A 20,868-nucleotide genomic window follows, 5' to 3' on the forward strand; every position below is an offset into this window, starting at 1 on the left:
CAGATATACCGCTTCTAGGACAGCTTCCAGAAGGTCATCGATGATGCTGGGCTTTAGATCAGCTTTAGCTTTGTCAGTATTCTTATCATTTGTCTCCAACACGCCTACAGGCGCCCCGGCTGACACGTCATGCGCTATGTGATAACCTTGAATGCTGCACCTCTGCCAGGCGCAGGTAAACTTTTTGTCTATGAGTCACGCATTCCGACGCTCGTTTTCGAAAGGCCAACCAGGACATGAAGCATGCTGTATTTGTATCGTACACAGTTAAAATAAAAAGCAAACCGTGCAATGATTACATACAGCTACGGTATCTGAGTGACGAAAGTTCTTATTTCTTTGTGGGCCTCGCTGGTATCATTAAAAGTGTGCTTGCATTTCCAGACAAGTCTTCAGTTTTGTTGTCTTCTGCCCTCTAAGCTGTATTCTGGAATTGCGTAACCGCTGAGCGAAAGAGGCGAAGATTCTATATATTTTATTGGTATCGTAACGCGCATTGCTATTGTCAGCATGTGAATATAGCATCTATCAGTTAACTTGCCTCTACCGTCCAAAGCCGCCGATACCGAATTTTCGAAGTAACCGCGTACACTGCCAGTATGTGCGTTTTTGCACTTCATTTTTTCCCTCGCCATTATATCCCCTCATCCTTTTCTCCCAGTGCACGGTAGTAAACTGGTTTCGTTCACCGAATAACCTGCCCGCCATTCCTCTCCCTCCTTCTCCTCCTCCGCAAGCACGCGGAGCCGATATGGAACCCGCAGTCTCACAAAGCAAACATTGCAGCGCTGAACGTGACCTGATTAGTAAAGGAGCTTTTTATTATATGTTATAAAAATTTTGGAGGACGCTTAAGCATCTCCTTTAAGAGGGGAACGCGACAGCGAATTTCAGCGCTGCCAGGGAGTTCCTGGAATGCGATCACCCGTTCGGCGCGACGACTTCCCCATTGGACAAGTCGAAAATTGGCTCTTTGAGGTAAAAAAAATGACGCAGTAAGTCTCATTTGCCTTGGTGGACAACCGAACCGCGCATGATACGCAGCCCCCGTTATAGGTCGCCGGTTCCCTCCATTATAAGTCGCCAATTCGAATCCGTGCCGCGAGCTAGGCTCTAACTAGTACGGTTATGCTGCTCAAAACACTGAATCGTAGGCACATCCGGAACATTCTGTGGCAAATGGCTGGCACCACTCCATTATCTCCGTCGCGCAGTGCTCACAACTACTGCGACGCCGACGGCTTTTCGACCGAACCAGCTGTGTGCGCTGTCACGTAAAATGTACAACCCAAACGTTCTACATATCTTTGGTATGTTCAATTCGCGCTGTGGCCGGCGGTTATCGCGCCGGGCGACCAAATACGGCGGCCGTGCATGCGCGCTGGTACTTTCCCCGTTGCAGTGGCTTTTGCCCATGAAGAACGCTGAAATGGTTTCGTGAAAGCCTAACTTCAGTCGGAAGATAAGGAATATGCTCTAAATCGTCGCATGTGCCTGTGGGCGTATCTTGAGTTTCAATAGAGAAACGCATTTTAAAGCTCAGGCAACAGCTTTCGGCCCACTCGGTCCGCGCGGCAGAGCACACCTTGGTAACGGACTCTGGTAACCTTAAAGTCAACTATTCTCTACAAAAGCCCGCACTGTGTACATAGGCTCGAAAGCTAGAGAAGATCGAAGGCATCAGGCATTGCTTGTATGGCGACGATATAAAAGCCTGGACAAACACGGTCTCTCTCGGTGAGAAGGAAGAAAGGGCACAGGAAGCGGCCTCCTGTGTGGAGCAATACCTCGGAGAAAGAGGACTCGCATGCTGGACCGAGAAATCGGATCTGCTGCGAGTCTGGAGAGGCAAGCATGCGGCAGCGATGGCCGCAGCTTGCAAAAAGCAGAGTTAATTTGGGAGACATGGGAGAGGCCTTCGCCCTGCAGTGGGCGTAGTCAGGCTGATGATGATGATGTTCCAGTTGGAATGGGCCGCAGCCACGTACCTTGAAAACATGCCACTCAATGTCCGATTAAAGCGTAAGCAACGTTGGAATGGTACATGCATGAAACCACTTCAGACAGAAATACACGTACACGGTCGCTCAGCAGCTTATGCGGTGCTGCACGTCGAAGTATGAATGCAGCAAGATGAAAGCTGCTACATCGCGAGCAGTAGCAGAAAGTAGGGCGGTGGCTTCGGCGCATCGTGTCAAGTGGACAGAAACGATGATCCTGGAGTTTCTGGTGGCAGTGGAAAAAAATGGTCCGTACTGTTCGATGCAAACCCTGTAGAAATGTCCGGATGGACAAGGCAGAGGCTGGATCGGGTCGGTCGAATACTGGTCACCGGGAAGAGAGGGATACACTTTATTATGTCTTTTTTTTTTGTTATCGTTAGGCCACTGTCACCCCAGGGGGCGTTCATGAAGGGGCGACCACGAAGATCCGAACTGCGTCGCTTGCCTGTACTTCTTTATCTTCGCTGCATATAATCTTTTACCAGCTGTCAACTGAGGGATGAGGCAGGAGTTCTCTGGGGGGAGGACATCCATCTTGTGCCCGAAGAATATGGTCGTCATCTGTGTTAAGGTTTTTGACAGAAATCTGGCAAATAGGATTAACTTCACCTTTTGTAATTAGGGCTAATCGATATTGGCTCATAGTACTTTTTCTCTGAGCTCTTCTGATAGCCGTGGCTTGTGTCCTGGTAAGCTCTGGGTGTGGCATGGGTAAAGTTGTCTGTTTTCACAATATACCGGGATTTTTTGTTTTTACTGTTTAGGGTTCATTATTTTAAACCCTGCCAGAAATATATCGGTGCAGTTTGTGTGGGTGGAATATAGAGCAAGGCGGACGTGATAGAGCTCACTGAAGAAGCGATTAGATAACTAAAACTAACTAGTCAACTTTTTACTTTTGATTTCAAGGGCCAACATTTTAATAAGAAATTAAAGGTTGTATTATTAAAACCTGAATAAAGTCTTTAAATTTTCTTTATCGACAATACATTTCTAAATATTCAACGTTAACAATACGCATTTTTTGCTCGTAAAGTTGGCTTCCGGCACTGACATTTAAAGTGGCATCGCTTGTATTTTTAATACATCAAATACGGGAGCCGTTTGTCAATTTCATACCTTAGAAACAGTCAACAAGATCTCCTCGACAATACTACATCCAGCGACGCCATTTTAAAAATGTGCATTGCGGGAAGTCCACTTTACGAGCTACAAAAGGCGCTTTATTGACGTTAAATATTTCGAACTGCATTGCCGACGAAAGAAAACTAAAGAACTGGACTCAGCATATATATAGACAGCCTTAAATTTCTTAATGTAATGTTTGCCTCTAAAATCAAAAGTAGAAAGATGAATACTTTTTGGTTAATTTATAATTTAATCACTGTGCTCTTCCAGGTACATAATGGCCGTTTCCAGTACAATCCACCTGCACAGCCCGCACCGACGAATCATTCGCCAGGTTTAAACTAACGATCTGTAAACAGTTAAAAGAAACACCTGGTATATTTGTAACCACGTTGTATGTGGTGCGTGAAGCCGCCGCGGTGGCTCAGTGGTTATAGCGCTCGGCTGCTGACCCGAAAGACGCGGCGGTAGAATTTCAATGGAGGCGACGCTCTGAGGAACGCTCTCCGTTCTCTATCCATCCCTGCAGACTCTCTGGTAGCTTAGTAGTTCAGTTTCTGTGTGATGTGGAACCTAAGGCGGATAGCATGCAAGGTAAAGAAAGGAAGAAGGCACGAGCCGCTTCTCCCCTGTGAGGCCATGGTTCATCGAATGTGTCATTGAAGAGGAGAGAAAAAGAAACGGTTCGGTATAGCATGTGAATGAGGCATGCAAAAAAGAAAAGCGTAGAAAGGAAGACGTAAAACCTGGAGACAGCGCCAGGCGCATCATCTACCGCAAAAGAGCTCAGTGGCGCCCAGTTCTATGCGCCGTCTGGGGTCGCTCGGCTGCTCCACGTTCTCCATCTCTCCATTCTCCCCTCCCCACCTTATTATGACGTCATCGTTCTCGTTGCTGTGGCGGCCTCAGGAACAAAGGGCGAAGAAAAGGGCTGGCAGAGAGACTCAGAGAAGGGCTATTTCTAGGCAGTGTACAACCAGGTTTTAACAAAAAAACACTGATAAACATCCACTGGCAAAACAAAAAAAAAATAAAAAAGCCAGTAAATCGGTCCGAAAAAGCTCGGTTTCTTGTCTTGCTTCAGCAAGTTGAAAGCGTTTGTGCCGAGAAACTTGCTCAACGTTTTCCATCTCAAATGCACAGAAATGACGAGGATGTTCTAGAATATGGCCTCATGGCTCCGTTTCCACCTGCAAAGAAGACAGTGAGGAGTGCGGAGCACTTGCGCGCAGGGTGTAGACTTGGTTCTGGGGAAGTTTTCGCGTCAGTCATGTGCAACACTTTCCGACAATAATTTTGAAAATTGAAAAATTGGGAGATATTTTACAGAAATTTTAATAGTAATTGTCCATTCTTCTGACATATAGAAAAATCATTCTTTTGAACTGCTTCCACCGATCGCATCCAACAGTTAAATCTCCCATAAAAACCAATGGCAAACGCTTTTACGATAGAAAAGAATTTTAGACTGCTGTCGAGTAATATGTGGATATATTGATTGTCATAGCGATATTATGCATTATATGAAAAAATTACGTTCATAAAAGGTTTCCCGCTCAAAAATGCTTTTGTCCAAAATTATTTGCTATGAGCTGATTAATGGTCGATGTTCAAAAAGGTATTTTTAACCAAAGCGAAAAAACCTCGCACGTCGCCAAGCTCATCGAAAAAGGATGAGACGTCTCGGTAGGAAGTACTGGATCCCGCCTCTTACAAAGGGCTTCTGGGAACTAAGGGCAAGTTCAGCGCTGACAATGGAGAGACTCAACAGTGAGCATTCCATGGTCATTTTCTAAAGCAACTCGCCGGTGTTATGAAAAGTTTATGCGCTCGAAATTTCCTTTTCTCACTTACGCTGACGCCATCAGGAAGCGGAGCCAAATGCTCAAAGCACTTGTCTAAACCATATATTCGCTTTAAACTTTTGAGATTTGCATTCTTAGGAGCCTTTAATGGAGATTATTAAAGCTCTTCTGTAGGAGAACTTCGTATTGAGATGTGTGCTCTCTTTGGTGCGAAGCTTATTGCCCTGATAATGAAGTAGTGAGAGAGAGAGAGAAAGCAGTTTAATGAAAGGCAAGGTAGAAAAGTTGGCCGGCGGTAAAGTTGCTCTTGCACACACGCTCAAACACACACACACACACACACACCGGGCACGGTTGCAGAGATGGGCACTGCACACTTCTACATCACATCACAAAGGGGTGCGCACTCACCAGCTGTAGGCGGCTGCATGAAATGCGAAATGCGTAATAAGCATAATAGATGAGGATCTAAGAATGTCGCTTAAACATTTTTTTACTTCATTCTGCACAGTACCCTGACAAGTTGCATACGAGCATCGAGCGAGACACCTACCACGGCAGCTTGATTCAAAGCGCAAAGCTTAGCGTTTTACATCAAGTGGCCGGGCACCTATTAAGATTCACAGTTCACGAGTGACCCTTAGATCAGCGCCCGAGTTCTCGGCAGTGGTGCAAAACGAAGCTACCTGAAAAATCCACGCACTGCGAACAGTCCCTCAGCCTCGCAGTGTGGGATGTACGCATTCTGAAGAATCCTCTGCCTGAGGTACAAACGTACCCCAAAAGTGCCCGCGCTGTTGTCGTCGTCCCTTTGTTTCGAATACCAAACGCATGCGACTAGCCTGTTTTTTTCCAAGCATCTTTTAACATCTGAAGTGATAATGTTCAGTGAGAATTTTTCAAGTCGGATCCTCTCATGTCAGCACAAGCATGCTAACAAATCAAGGCGGCAAGGTGAAGCAGCCTACTGTGAACCTCAACTGAGCGTAGCGGACGTAACAGTGAGGCGAAAAAAATTAGTGCTGTTTTATTCTCTCACTTCTTCGTAAATTGAGAATTTTTTTGCCGATATTCATCGCTTTTATCATTTGGACTGCCCAAGAGTGCGGAAAACAATGGTTTCCCAAAATAAATGAAACACCAAAAAGCTTCCGGCAATATTTTCGTAAAAATGAACATCGGAAAGAAATGAGCTGAGGTGTTCCCAGGTGCACAGGCAGCAGGCATGCTAACTTGTCTGAAGCATTATTATATCGACCTTTGAAAAATTCTAGAAGGCTGCAGGATATGTGGAGCTCGTGTGAAGGACAGTGAATTCATTTTGCATCTTTCTAACATGCCTTGCTGCTCATCTTGCGTCTATATTCCCGATAAATACGTGCCACTGAACTACGTTAAACCAGCTTTTCCTGCTCCTTATCATGGCCGAAGTTCCCTGTAAGCTATCATAGCATGATGAATATGATTAAAGGTGGCGAGAGCTGTCCGAGAACACAAGGTTTAAAGCCATGATTAGGGCTGGTTTAAAGCCACGATTACGGCTGGCCTGAACCCAATCCAGTGAAAGCTTGCACTCATAGTATTGCTTTCAACCAATCATGTGTCACCTCCTACCTTACAGTATCTACCCAGACTCATGATTAAGCTGTGCAGAAGCCCTCTGTGTACTCACTTAATTCAGGCTTTGGTTGCTCTCTATATCGTATTCGGCAGTTGCTCGCGGAAAGTATTCGACAAGCTTTGTATGTTGCTTTTTTTTATTGTGAGAGCTTTATACGTGACCGACTACATGAGATTATTACCATTACACAACCAAGGAGGTATCTATGCGGGCTAGATGTGTTACTATCAATATATATTCTCTTGGACGACGCAGCGTGCCTAAGTATCTCTGATCACAGGAGCAAGGCTCCATAAATGTCGGCAGCGCTCAAGCAAAATTATAGCCGCCTGCTTTTGACATCAGGCACCTCCAATCATTACTGTTCACTACCTTGTATTCTGTCAATTTATTTTGTTTAGGTTTATGGTTTGGTTTATTGGGGTTTAACGTCCCAAAGGAACTCAGGCTATGAGGGACGCCGTAGTGAAGGGCTCCGGAACTTTCGACCACCTGGGGTTCTCTAACGTGCACTGACATCGCACAGTACTATATTCTTCTCCCACTGCTTCTCTTGCCCTTAATATAGCTGTTAGGTACAATTTATTTTGCCTCCGCGGTGGCTCAGTGGTTATGGTGCTCGGTGCTGACCCGAAAGTCGCGGGTTCGATCCTGGCCGCGGCGGGTGAATTTCTTTGGAGGAGAAGTTCTAGAGGCCCGTGTACTGTGCCATGTCAGTTCACGTTAAAGAACCCCAGGTGGTCTAAATTTCCGGAGCCCTCTACTACGGCGTCTCTCATAGCCTTAGTCGCTTTGGGACGTTAAACCCCATAAACCAACCAAACCAACAATTTATTTTGTACCTGACAGCTATATTAAGGGCAAGAGAAGCCGAGGGAGAAGAATATAGTCACAAAGAAAAATTTAAAATAATGCACGGACGTTGGTGGTGACTTAAAATTTAGTTGAGTATATTTTCTTTTTCGTTAATCTTCGGTTTCAGCGGCTCGTTGAGCTCGCGTCCTCTGCAGTACGCCTTCTCGGAAAGCTATATCGACTGGATGATTGGAAGCGCCTTGACGGCAACGCCGAAAACGACACACTCGATCCAGTGCGCACCTCATTCATGGCGAAACCGAAGGAGAAACCGCCGGCGTAGCAACTGTTACACCCTCTCCTAGTCACGTGGTATCACAACGGTGAAGCCGGCTAGCGCGCGCGCAGCTGCGTCCATCACTGCCTGTTCTCTTCTCATCACGTGGTATCATAGCGGAGGAGCCGGCGAGCGCACACAAGTGCGCCTCTGCTTGGCGAGTCATGTGCTTTACCTGCGCTGGTGGTGGTGAAAACATTTATTCAGAACAGGAGGTGTTTGGATCGGCCCGTAAGGGACCGATCCTCACAAACACTAGGTGGAGGTCCCTAGTTTGGGACCCCAGTGGCGGTAGCCGCCGCCCGGGCGCGCCCGACCAAGGCTTGTTGGGCCTGTAAGTCGTGGCAGCCGAGCAGGGTCGCCTCCCAGTCCTCCCGGGTTGGGTTGGGGATAGGGGGAATGGCCGGGTTGGAGGGGCAGGCCCACACCATGTGATAGGTGTCCGAAGACACCGCACCACAGTGCGGGCAGCTGCCGCTAAAGGAGGGGTCAAAATGTTTTAGTGCTGCCGGGCGCAGCAATGTATTGGTGAAGAGGCGGAGAAGAAGCCGCTCATCCGCCTTCTTGAGGCCTTTACATGGGCTAGGGTAAAGGCGATGGCTATCTTGAAAGTAGGTTGCGATATTTTTGAACGTATAAACCGGATTAAAATCGGGTTCCTGATCAGGTGGGGAGGAGAAAACAGCCCGGTGAGAGAGCGCGCGGGCGGCTGCGTCTGCTGCCTCGTTTCCTGCCAACCCCTGATGAGCAGGGGCCCATATGAGGTGACGGTGTGCGGGGTCCGTATCCCGTATGCAATTTTGGTATATTCGATAGGCTAGGAAGGGAGTGCTGCCTTGTTCGACGTTCCGACAGGCCCCTCGCGAGTCGGTAAGTATGTATTTTGAATTGGAATGTGAGGCCGCGAGAGCAATCGCGACCTCTTCTGCTTGTGTTGCACTGCGGGCTCTGAAAGTGAGGCCGTTAACTGTGTTGCTGTTGTGAACTACCGCGGCCGTGTACCATCCCCCGTGGTGAGGGCCGGAGGCGTCCACGTAGTATACACCTGTTTTGTTGCCATAATATCGGGCTAGCGCTTCCGCTCGTGCCAGGCGCCGACCATTATGGTCTTCATGTGACATGTTTGCTGGAAGAGGCCGCACGTGGAGGGCACGTCTCCACAGTTCCGGGATGCGAAACCTGTCTTCCATTGGAGGGGTGTGTTGTATATGGAGTCGAGCAAGAAGGCGGCGACCCGACTCCGTTAGCGACAAACGCGTGTACTGGTTTGTAAGGCGCGCCTCCCGGAGCTCCCGGAAAGTATTCACCACCCCAAGGGCCATAAGCCGGCTGTTCGAAGTAGTGATGGGGAGGTCAAGGGCACGTTTAACAATTTTGCGAAGGATGACCTCAAGGGCATCCTCCTCTTGTTTCCGTAGGTGGAGATAAGGAGTCGAATAGAGAATTCAACTAGTTACGAAGGCGTTTGCCAGCCGCAAGGCATCCTTACTTCGTAACCCTCCGCGTTTGTTGGAAACCCGGCGGACCATGCGGCCCACCTGGTCCCCCACCTTACGGAGTTTGGCCAATGTAGTGTCTGGCCGCCTGTGTTTGTGGATGTAGAGTCCGAGTACCCGTATCTCATCACTTTCGCGTATGGGACCACTCTCGAGAGAAAGAGATATTTTAGTTGTGCACTTCTGTGAGGGGCGGAGGTGCACAAATTCCGATTTTTGAGGGGAGCATTGAAGACCGCAGCGGCGGGCGTAGCGGTCTACTATCGTCGCCGCTGTTTGCAGGCTGGTTTCAATATCCCCTGTGCTGCCCTGCGTGGCCCACAGAGTGATGTCATCGGCGTACAGGGCGTGCTGCACGCCGGCGACACCACTCAGCTGGGCCGGCAGGTGCATCATGGCCAGATTGAAGAGCAGCGGGGAAAGTACCGCGCCTTGAGGGGTTCCCCGCGTGCCGAGTAGGTAAGGACCATGGTCTCTATCTTGAATTCGAATGTAGGATTGACGATCCATTAAAAATTGGCTTATGTATCTGAATGTGTTGAGGCCACAGTCGGTGTGACTTAGGTTAGTGAGTATGATCTCATGTGTTACATTGTCAAATGCCCCTTTAAGATCCAAGGCGAGTACGACCCGGTCATTATGGGGGCATTCGAGGGGGTCAAGGACTTCCCGATTGAGTTGCAGGAGGACATCCTGTGCGGATCTGTGTGGGCGGAATCCGAACATGGTGCTCGCAAAGACATGTTTGTATTCAAGATATGTAGATAACCGATCCCGCACCATCGTCTCCATTAGTTTGCCCACACATGAGGTGAGAGAGATGGGGCGGAGGTTATCTGTGTCAATTGGTTTGCCAGCTTTAGGAATAAAAGTGACCAAAGCCGTTTTCCATTCGATTGGCAGGGGGGTGTCCCCGCGCCAAATCGCATTGACGTATTCCAGGAGGGACTGGTATGCCAAGTCGGGCAGGTTCGTCAAAAGCTTGACGGTGACCTTATCCCGTCCTGGCGCAGTGCCCCGTTTCATTTTGGCGAGAGCCGCCCGCAGATCATGGAGCTGGAAAGGTTGATCCAGCTCCGTGTTCTCTCTGCCTGCATAAGAGTACGCAGATCCACGGGGGTCTTGGGCTGTACACAGATACTGGTCCCGAAGTTTCTGTGCCAGTTGAGTCGTGTTGCCAGGAAAAGCGTGCATGGCTCGCTGCAAATGTTTTTGTGTTTCGGTTCGTGTTTGGGTTGGGTCGATTAGGGCTCGAAAGAGACGCCACGTGTTTCGGCTGGACATTTGTCGCGCGGCCGTGTTGCATCTATCTACCCAGTTGGAGTCGGCAAGTTGGGCCGCGTACTCTGCCGCTTTCTGGGTAAGCTCGGCAATTCGAGCTTTAAGCTTTCTGTTGTGTTTCTGGCGTCGCCAACGGCGGACGAGGCTGCGACGGGCTTCCCAGAGGTGTAGAAGGTGGTTATCCACGTCCGTGACCGCCTCTGAGAGCTGGATGTGTGTTTCGTGCGAGGAAAGGTGTGCCAGCAGCTGTTGGGACCATGCTGTGTAGCCTTGCGCGGAAATGGGTGTATTATCAAGTGAGTTAAAATTTTGCCTGAATTTCGTCCAATCTGGGATACGGGCTTGTGTTCTAGGACGCTTGAGAGGGCGTGTGCGTAGTGTAGTGTTAATGATGCAGTGGTCGCTACCGAGGGTCTCCTCGGTGTTGAGCCAGTCTGCGTGCTGTATGTTGCGAGTGAAGGTTAAGTCCGGGCACGTATCCCGTGTCACGGAGTTTCCTAGCCGTGTTGGGTGGACGGGGTCCGTGTGGAGGGTGAGGCCCAACGTGGACGCAAGCTCCGCCAGCCTACGTCCGCGCGACTCCTCCTTGCGATACCCCCACAGCTGACTGGGAGCATTAAAGTCGCCCACAATCAGCAGGGGATCGCGGCCCGCTACTCTTAGCGCGCGGCTAAAGAGGTCCGCAAAAGTCACTCGCTTGAGTTTGGGAGCGCAGTACACGTTGAGTATATGCAACGGCGGGTCCCTGCGGCGGAGTGGTAGGATAGTCACCATTACATAGGAATACTCGAGCTTGAGGTCGAGATCCACTAGGTTGCCTGTGTAGTCTTTGTGAACGAGAAGACAAGACGCGGGGTCCTGTTGGAACGTCGTGTAATTTGAAATTGTGGCGCCCAGGCCTGGCTCTTGGAGGGCAACCACGGCTGGTAAGGACCCGAAAGTTTCAAGGTAGAGGCGGAAATTGGCCCGCTTAGTGCGGTCCTTAAAGCCTCTACAGTTCCACTGTGTTATTGAAGTTGACATGGCCGAATTGGAGATGGCGGAACTCCTTTGATTAAGGTGTCTCGCCATGATTTAAAATTCTTGGGGGGGAGGAGGAGGGATTGGCTGCCTCAGAGCCAGCTACTTGCGCCATCAAGGGGGTGATGATGGAAGGAGCGGGGCAGCTGTCCTCATTGTCCGAATCAATAATCAGACGGTTGAATTTTGAAGGACGGGATACGTCCCTAATGGGCCCCGTCCGACGGAGGAGGCGGGGGTTGTCCAAGATGTGTTTTGATACTACCGCGGGGACGGCAGATTTGACCTTGGTCAAGATTTGGTCCATGGCGGTCTCGATCATAGATCGTAATTTAGAGGTTAAGCGCTCCTCCATCGCGGAGATGGCTGTCACGAGGGCAGGCGAGATCTCCGCGTCGCTCTCCATTGCGTCCGAGTTCTGCGGGCTCGGAGCGGCGGACGCCAATTTTGATTCTAAATTTTGAATTTTGTTGAGCAAAAGCTCATTCTGTGCCCGGAGCACGTCGATTTGTTTTTTGTATTCCGCGTCGAGTGCAGAGACGGTAACTGGGGAGGCGGGGGAATGAGAGGAGGAGGAGGCGATCTCAGCCCAGCTGCTCACCTGTTGTTTGCCGTGTTGAGACGCTGATGCCCGGGCGCCGGCAGCGCCATTTGTCTTGAGCGCAGGGAAGTGGCCAGCGTCCCTGCCGCTGGGCGGTGGCGGTGGGGGCGTAGTCTTGTTCCCGGGCGGTGGCTTCACCGAGGATGATGATGATGACCTTTTTTTGTCGATGCCGTCAGCCCCACGCGGCGTTCCGCCACCGGCACCTGAATTGGGATGACTGGGCTGCCGGCCAGGTCGCTGTTTTCCAGGGAACTCGGAGCGCCTAGCCTTGCGGCCGGGCACCTTGAGCTGCCTGAATTTCCCCGTGCATTCCCGGGAGTTGGTGGCGTGGGCTTGCCCACAGACTGCACAGGACGGAGTGCACTCATGCGGTGTCTCCACCCCGTCGACGGTCGACACCGCACTGCCACAAAGGCCACACTTTTGATCCGGGCAGGGGCATGTGTCCGCTCGGTGTCCCACGGTACCGCATCGCACGCAGGCCGGGACCGTTTTCTTATAGGCACGCACAAGGGTGACTTCTGAGTTGTAATGAACGTATCGCGGCACCACTTTGCCCACAAAGGTGAGCGCCGCGACGTCTGATTTTCCAAGCTTGCGGATATCGGCAAGCTCTCCAGCACGCCACTGGATCTTGTTTTGCAGAGACTCACTGGTCTCGTGCTTGGCCACGGTGATAACGCCGCGGCACACGTCACCAGTGAGCTTCAACTGGCCGTACATAGAGAGCTGGCCTTTCGGTGTTGTTACTTCGAAGTCCCGCAATAGCTTGTCTGCGACGTGCGGCTCTCGGGTGCCTGCCACGATCAGGTTTTGCTCCCATGTGGGGAGCAGGCTGAGCGATGCTGCGGCCTTGGCGCCCAGGTAGGCCGCGAACGCTGCTCCCAGCTCACCATGTTGAAAGACATCCTTCAGAGCGACGGTCACCCGGGGCTTCAGGATGATAACGATGTCTTCGGGATGAAGCCGCGGAAGCCGCTTTGGTTTCCAAGCAGGTCCCTGGGGCCCACCGTGAAGCGCTGCAGCGCGCGCAGCAGCGCTGTGCCGTGTTGAGCGGCCTGGCGACGTGGCGTCCGCTTTCTTGGAGTTAGCGTTCCGCTTGCGGGAGCGGCGTTCCACTAGCTTGAATAACTTCAAGTTCTCGATGGGCGCAGAGTCCGGGCTATCAGGCGCTGGATTTGCTGGAACCTCGGACCAGGCCATGGCGTCCGGGTCGTAGCCACGTTGTAAGCTTGGCGAAGCCATCTTGCCGCGGGTGGGCGACTCACTCACGGCCGGGCGCCGGCGTAGACGTTAGGCCTAGCGCCGCCGCCACGATACCCAAGTGAAGATCGGCCCTAAATGGCCTAAATTTTGCCCCACCTGTGTGCGAGAGGTATGCACAGGTAGCTGCCGTCTTCGGGAAGCCAGACGCGGCTGTGTTGAAGGGGTCTGCGGTCGAAGATCCGTGGCTCGAGCCAAAACTTGGCGGAGCCGATGCACTGACGTCCTCTCGCTCCGCGCGCTCACAGCGCCCCCCTGCGCTTCGCGGCCTCAGGGCCAAACGCACACCAAGATTGACCTTGGTAGACATGTAGCAGTACAGCTTTCGCGCTAAACAAATTTTAAGGCGGAAGCCTTTAATGCCTGATCGTTGTAACCAGGAGTTGTCGACAGAAATTTCACGCTTTTCAATTGGTCGAAATGGTTGTGACGTCCCAGTGCGTTAATTTCAAACGGGGCCAACTGTGCTTTGGCTAATAACCATGTAGCCAATTACAGGGATGTTATAGTGATGCTACAAGTATGAGACTGAGTTCAGTTGATTAGTTAATTAATCAATTAGCCTAATTAACCTTTGTAGTCAAAGTAGATAAATAAAGAAAACCGAGTTGGAAACTTGTCGAGTTGGGGAATCGAACCAGGGTCTCCGGAGTGCGATACAAGCACGATAACCACTCCGCCATGCGAGCTCAATGGTTTGGAAGGAACGAAGGCGCGTCCAGTGAATACGGTGTCTTTGTTCACTCCCGTCTTCGTCCCTTCCCTTACGGCGAGGTTCAAGTGTCCACCGAGAAATGCGAGACAGATACATTTCCTTTCCCCAAAAACCAATTTACCGACGAGCAAGGCGTGTAGCCGAACGGACAATGGCGCTCTGTGGACTCCCTAGCAGCGTTGCAAGACGCTGTTGCGTTCCACTCTTAGAGGCGAAGCTTAACATCTTAACCACACACCAGTGACACAAGCAGCAACACCGCGCTTAAGCATTCCGCCTCATCGCACTTTAGGTCTACAATGTGCCCCCTAATTTTTGTTTTTCTTGAAGTGCGAAAACAGTCACAGCAACATTTCTCATCCTCAAAATTTAATTTTTAAATCGTGTTCATGGGCGAAATTTAGTACCCTCTTTCGTCTTTATCCATCTCTTCTTTTTGCCCGCCGCGGTGGCTCAGTGGTTACGGCGCTCGGCCGCTGACCCGAAAGACGCGGGTATGATCCCGGCCACGGCGGCCGAATTTCGATGAAGGCGAAATTCTAGAGGCCCGTGTGCTGCGCAATTCCAGTGCACGTTAAAGTACCCCAGGCGGTCGAAATTTCCGATAGCAGCTGTGGTGGACTCCTCTTTATCTGCCCTCATCACACTACCTCTCCCTCCAGACACCTTCCCAGAGGCTGCAGAGGAAGCCGCCATTGCACTCGCTATCACCCGCACGGAAGCCCGGTACATTTTCAGTGATTCAACAACTGCGATTCTAAATTTTGCTCGAGGCCGAATCCATGTCCCTGCTTTTGGCATACTGGACTCGCCCGATGCACCCCCGCCCCGCCAAGTGGAGCTGATATGGGTGCCTGCGCACTCCGGGAATCCCGGAAACGAGGCCGCCAACCTTTTAGCCCAAGGTTCTTTAAACCGGGCTTAGGTGGCCTCGGATGCGGGATTCACGAAGGAGCGCATGCACTCATTCAGTGAGCTGATCCAGGTATAGAGAGGCTCACGCCAGCTCTACCCTCCGCTCCACCCCTCCCTAGACAACAGACACGCAACACTCTGGCGCAGATTACAGACACACACTCTCCCCTCGCCCCTTACCCTAGCCCACTATCATCCCTCCTTCCCTACTCCGGCATGCGCCCTATGCCCAGAACCCTTCGCTTCTTCCCTCCACATCCTTTCCCTCTGCCCGGCGGACACTCCCCCGCGGGAGCTAGAGAACCTCAAGACCTGGGAGGACTGGGAAACCCTGCTGCGCTCGGAGGACCCGGCCGTGCAGACCATCGCCACCGGCCGGGCTGCCAGTGTTATGGAACTTAGGAACATAAACACTTGAGTGGAGTGGGGTCGTGCGGGGACCCTGGGGCGTGCCCCGAATTCCTGTTGTAATAAAGTTTTCTCTCTCTCTCTCGAAATTTCCGGAGCCCTTCACTACGGCGTCCCTCATAGCCTGAGTTGCTTCGGGACTTTAAACCTCAATAAACCCAACCAACCCATCTCTTCTTTAACTCCAATTTTCCTCGGTTTCTTTACGGGGTGGCTCGGGTGTCCCCCGAGATGTGTATTACTGCGCCGTTTTTCTTTCCTAAAAAACAAAAGGTTTTTTCGGTGCAGCCAATTTTCGCAAACAAAATGTAAGTACTGGGCAGTGATAACTAAACATTTTTGCACAACTTTCTTTAAAAAACCACGCAAGGGGCGCATCGGCGGTTCAGAACTCGATTGGGAATGTGTCCTTAGAAATCAGAGAAAATTTTTGCACACTACTCAATTCTAAACCTTAAGCGTTGTCTCGCGTTTTGTAGGGCAGCATCTGTAGCTTTAGTTTTGGCCTGTTGGCTCTCTGTCCAGTCGACTGTTCGTCGTGCGGGGACTTCGTATGCTGAACCTCAACGATTATGGTGTCGATGACGTCGAAAAACCTCGTCTCGTGTGGCAGGGGTGCAAATTGAATTGTGCTCACATTGCCGGCTGCGCCCGAATGACACGCAAAAAGCGTGAAGCATTCCACATTTTTTGGCGCACTAGTCGCCAACACGTCTTACCCGGGGCCTTCGCTACTGCTCTACTGGTTGAGCACTGCTCGCCGAGCGTTCCTTCCGGGGCGGCATACGGGCCCACAGGCCGAGCATCCGCTACCCTTTTACCGCGCCGCCGCGGGCTTCCGGTTGGCTCTGGAGGCCGACCTCCCCGGTGTTGACGTGGCTGACACGCCAGTCATGCGCATAAGCCCTAAAAAGGTTAGGCGGACCGCGCAATCGAAATGGCGGGTTTGGGCGGCGAGCTCGCTTCCCAGTGAAGTTCGCGACCTCGACTGGAAGCGACGGTGGGGGGTTCTTCCAACGCGCCACCGTCTTGCGGCGTGGGGCGTCGTCCCTAACGACCAGTGCCCCAATTGCGGCGCGCCGGAGACGACCCACCATGTATTTTTTGAGTGCACTGTCGCTCGCGTTACGTGGCGCCTCGTGTGGCGCATTTTTTCTGTTCGCGGTGGCCCAGGAGCCCGGCGCCAGCGCGGCCCTTTTGCGCGACTTGTCGTAGCTTGTGTGTATTTTGTTTTGTGGCGGCGACGCTGCCTAGCCAAGGCCCGCAGTCAGCCTGCCAGGGCAATGTACCCGGCGCTGCAGAATATGCGCCTCCTCCTGTGGACATTTCTGTCTGACCAGCTGGAGCAGGATGGAGAAGCGCTCTTTCTGCAGCGCTGGCACACGCGCTTCTTTGTTGTGCGAGGAGGCAGGCTGGGAGTGCCAGCCTTGCAATATTAGCCTGCTTTCAGTGCCTTTTGATGTGTTTGTAGAAGTTTGTGTAAGGCCGCATGAACTGCGCCTTTGAGTGCTGCATTCCGTTTTTTGTTTTGTTTTTAGCAGCTTTGCGTTGTTGTTAGCCTTTGCGTGCTACCCTGCATATTGTGTATAGGCCAGATATAGTGTATTGTGTATAGTGTATAGGCCAGATTTGTGTATCTACAGTACCTATCTGTGTCTTGCAGTTTTTATCAGTGCTTTTGTATCAACCCCTTCTAAGTGTGGGGGGGGGGGGGGGGCGCTCTGACGGTACACAATAAACTTCTCTTTGAGTGTGTGTGATGTTGGGTATAGTTGTGCTCCGAGTGACCGGCACTTCATGCAAGCAATGGGGCACTAGAATCCACGCTGTTTCGAAAACCATTGTTTTTGAAGCGATGTAGCCGATGACATGTGCACCTGGCTGCACGTCAAGCAATTTGGTAATGCCGCATATGATGACTGAAGCACGGGCTGGAAGAGACACCTTTCGAGCGGTTCAGTTTATAGCGGAATGAAAAGAACGATGCAAGCAGAGAGAGTAACACTGACGGGAAGCGATCACTGTACAGAAGGAGTGAGCCTATCTTTCTATACATATTTATGCGTTACCATTACAACCGAAGGAAGGAAGGAAAGGAAAACTTTATTTTGACTAATGCTTTTCCAGCGGTTTGGGGGCATCTTCAGAGACGTCTTGGTTCTATCCCCAGGAGCCTTCTCTGCCGAAGTCGTCCGCCTCTAATCAATGGTCGGTTGCCCTCAGTCCAGGGCTCTGCTGGCCACTGCCGCCCGTTGAGCTCGCTGTACCAGACATTGTTGGTCTTCACAGCGGTCGCTGGACAGCAGAGGCTCCCATTGCTCCGCACTCGGGTTTAAAATAAATTTAAGGAGCTCGTGAGCAATTCTGTAGCCAAAGCTACATTGCCCACGATCTTGCTATTTCACTGTGGCGGTGCTCCGAGGAGGCACAAAGATAGACCTTGAGCCTTTGCCTAGCAGCCGCCGCAGCTGGCGAACGCAGCGAGCTCGCCGCGCCATCTCGCATGACGTCACACCGCTTTCCTCTCCTCGACCACATAATCTGGGAATGCGCTGGCTCCACAGGGGCTAAAGCAAATATTAATTGTAGAGAAACCTGGGAAGCCCTGCTGCGTAGCCAGGCGCCTGCTCCATAGCAAGAAGCCATTCACCTGGCGGCAGAAGCCGCGAGGAGTCAAAACATCTTTGCCTGCTTCTAATTGCGGAGGTCCCGGCCTCCGTCACCCAGGCCTGCGTGCCGGGGACGGGAAGTAGGCGCCTCCTTAACTGGTGAAAAAAATTGGCAAAGGCTTAGTTTTGTTAAGCCCGGAAGCTTGCGAAAGCAAATTACGAGCAAGTTTGGCGACTACAGTAGTGAAAGGCTAAAGCCTGAGTGCTGCACGGAACGCCGGAATTAGCTTAAAGTGCTATTGAGGTGTCCACTAAACCACAGAGTTTGTAAGACGCCTTTCCTTTCCTCCAAATCAACGCAGTCTACAACGCTGTCTATGTCAGAGCGCATCAATGAACGCCGTAATTACCTTAAAGTGATATTGAGGTGTCCACTAAACCACAGAGTTAGTAAGGCGCCTTTCCTTTCCTCCAAATCAACGCAGTCTACAACACTGTCTATGTCAGTGCGCATCAATGAAAGCCACAACAGAGGTCAAGCTAAAGGTCAAACGCGGATCCACCGGAACGACGCTGAAGGCTAAAAACCTAGCGCAGTATTGCTTTCGCAATAAAATAAAGTTGGTATTATCATCATCATCTTGTCGTTGCGCTCGCCTCCGCTCGCTTCGTCAGCCGAAATACGACGTCGCTACCGAAATGTCATTAGCCGAAATTGCTTTCGGGAAGTATATCCTGGCCTAGCTGAGCTAAGCCACTACCATTTTTATGAGGTGTAAATGCGAGAGCATGTAACTGGTTCAATGGGTCAGTGTACAACTATATCGCGCTGTGACTAGGCGTTGGAGTCCACCTGTAAATTGATGCAGTTATGCGCCTTCCCTTTTCTCAAAACCAGCGGGAGGTTTAGATTTCGTTGATTTTGAGTTAAAGAAAGGCGCATAACTTGGTCCCTGGCTCTATGGAGGCCTCAATCGCGCTTTATGTGGCAGCAGACACACCAGTGGCCTATTGTCCAGACGCGGTGGGATGACGTCACTTGTGCGCTGCGTTTCGGCCACGGGTTTGAAGTGTAACGGCTCACTGAGTCAGCGGAGAGCTAAATCCCACTGTGGGTAGTCATAGGGTCATTCAAAGTAGGTGGAGGCGTCCATCACCCCACCACCACCTTTGCCCACATTCTATTCCAATGCCCGACGGAGGCACCTACAGCCCTGCAGACTAGTGCTTTAACCACTCAGCCACCACGGCGGGTCCCTATCTTCTTTTATGCGTAGCATATTGCAATCACTCAGTTCAGCCCTTGGGCGCGACCGGGCAGCCACCCAACCACGTGACGTGACGTCACGTGGTTTGGTGACGTCACGTCACGTGGTGACGTGACGTCAGAAAACCACGTAAAAAAAGAAAAGAAGGAAAGGAAAAAAGGAAAAAAAAACAAAAAGGAAAGAAAAAGAAAAAGGATGGCTGAGCATGGTGGCGGTTGCCACCGCCCCGTCTCAAAGGGGGCGCTCCTATTCATCCATCCATCCATCCATACGTCACGGAGGAAAAGCTGCTGAGAAAATCGAGTGCCGCCAAGCAATACCTCGCGACTCCAGACCCGAACTCTTCCTACCCCTGAGCTTCTATCCTACTTCTGCCATGTTTCCCCAGAGGGCACTCTCTGCGGAGAACCGCACGCCACCCTGGACCACATCCTCTTCGGCTGCCCTGCCGATCCTCCCCCGCAGGGACAGCCCGCCATCGGTACATGGGAGGAATGGGAGGCCCTCCTTGCGTCGTAGGACCCGGACGCGCAACTTCGCTGTGTGAACTGGGGTGCCAGTGCCATGGCCCTACGTGGCCTGGACACATGCCCGTAATCTGAGGGCTTTGCGGTGGCCCTGAGACCTTGTACGGTCTAAACAGTCTAGGTGGCTTTGTCTAAACTCACTTGCTTAAAGTTTTCCATCCATCCATGGGCATTTTTTTTCTCTCACTCAATCCTTTATCCTTTTCCTTTTTTGCACTGTTCAGGTGTCAACCGAGGTGTGCGACCGATACTGCACCGTTTTCTTTCCTTAAAAACCAATTTTCAGTCTCGAAGCGAAAGCTTCACTACGGGACATCGTGCTTCGATCGCCGTGTGCCTAGTTTCCACCTTCAAAGGACCTTGAGCTTCGAAAGCAAAGGAAAGGCGCAAACTGACACCCTGGGACAGTGGACACCTCAGTGGCGCTTTACACTACGAAACCAATGAAGCGGAAGCTTAGAAAGCAAAGCAAAGGCGCATAACTGCCCTCTCGGAACAGTGGACACCTCAATCGGGCTTTAGGCTATTTATTTATTTATCGTCATACCCACAGCGCCATTGGCTGGCATTACAGTGGGGGGGTAGAAGAAAAAGTACACAAATGCCACCGCGTGCAGGTGGTTACAAAAAAAAGATAACAATGAGATAGAAAGAACACGGAATTATTATACACAAAAAAATGTCACAGCATGGAAGAAAATGAATCATTTGATAATATGGACACTACTTCCTCAGGCAGCTTGTTCCATTCCGAAACCGTTTTGGGGAAAAAAGACATTTTAAAAAGGTCAGTCCGGCACCTGTATTCTTTAACTTTAAGTGAATTATCTCTACGTAAAGACACGTAATCAGGGTTGGCTATATATTTGGTTCTGTCTATTCCAGTTCTAGAATGAAATATATTATGAAATAATTTTAAACGCAGTACTTTCCTACGTTTTTGAAGTGAGTCCCAACCCAAAGATTTTTTCGCGCTCGTTACACTAAAATATCGCCCATAGTTATTGAAAACAAAACGAACGGCCAAATTCTGAACTCTTTCTAGCTTTTGAACGTCAAGCAAGGTTTTCGGA

Source organism: Amblyomma mixtum, chromosome 1 (genome assembly GCF_055824585.1).
Source record: "Amblyomma mixtum isolate Tamu chromosome 1, ASM5582458v1, whole genome shotgun sequence".
Taxonomy (NCBI): domain Eukaryota; kingdom Metazoa; phylum Arthropoda; class Arachnida; order Ixodida; family Ixodidae; genus Amblyomma; species Amblyomma mixtum.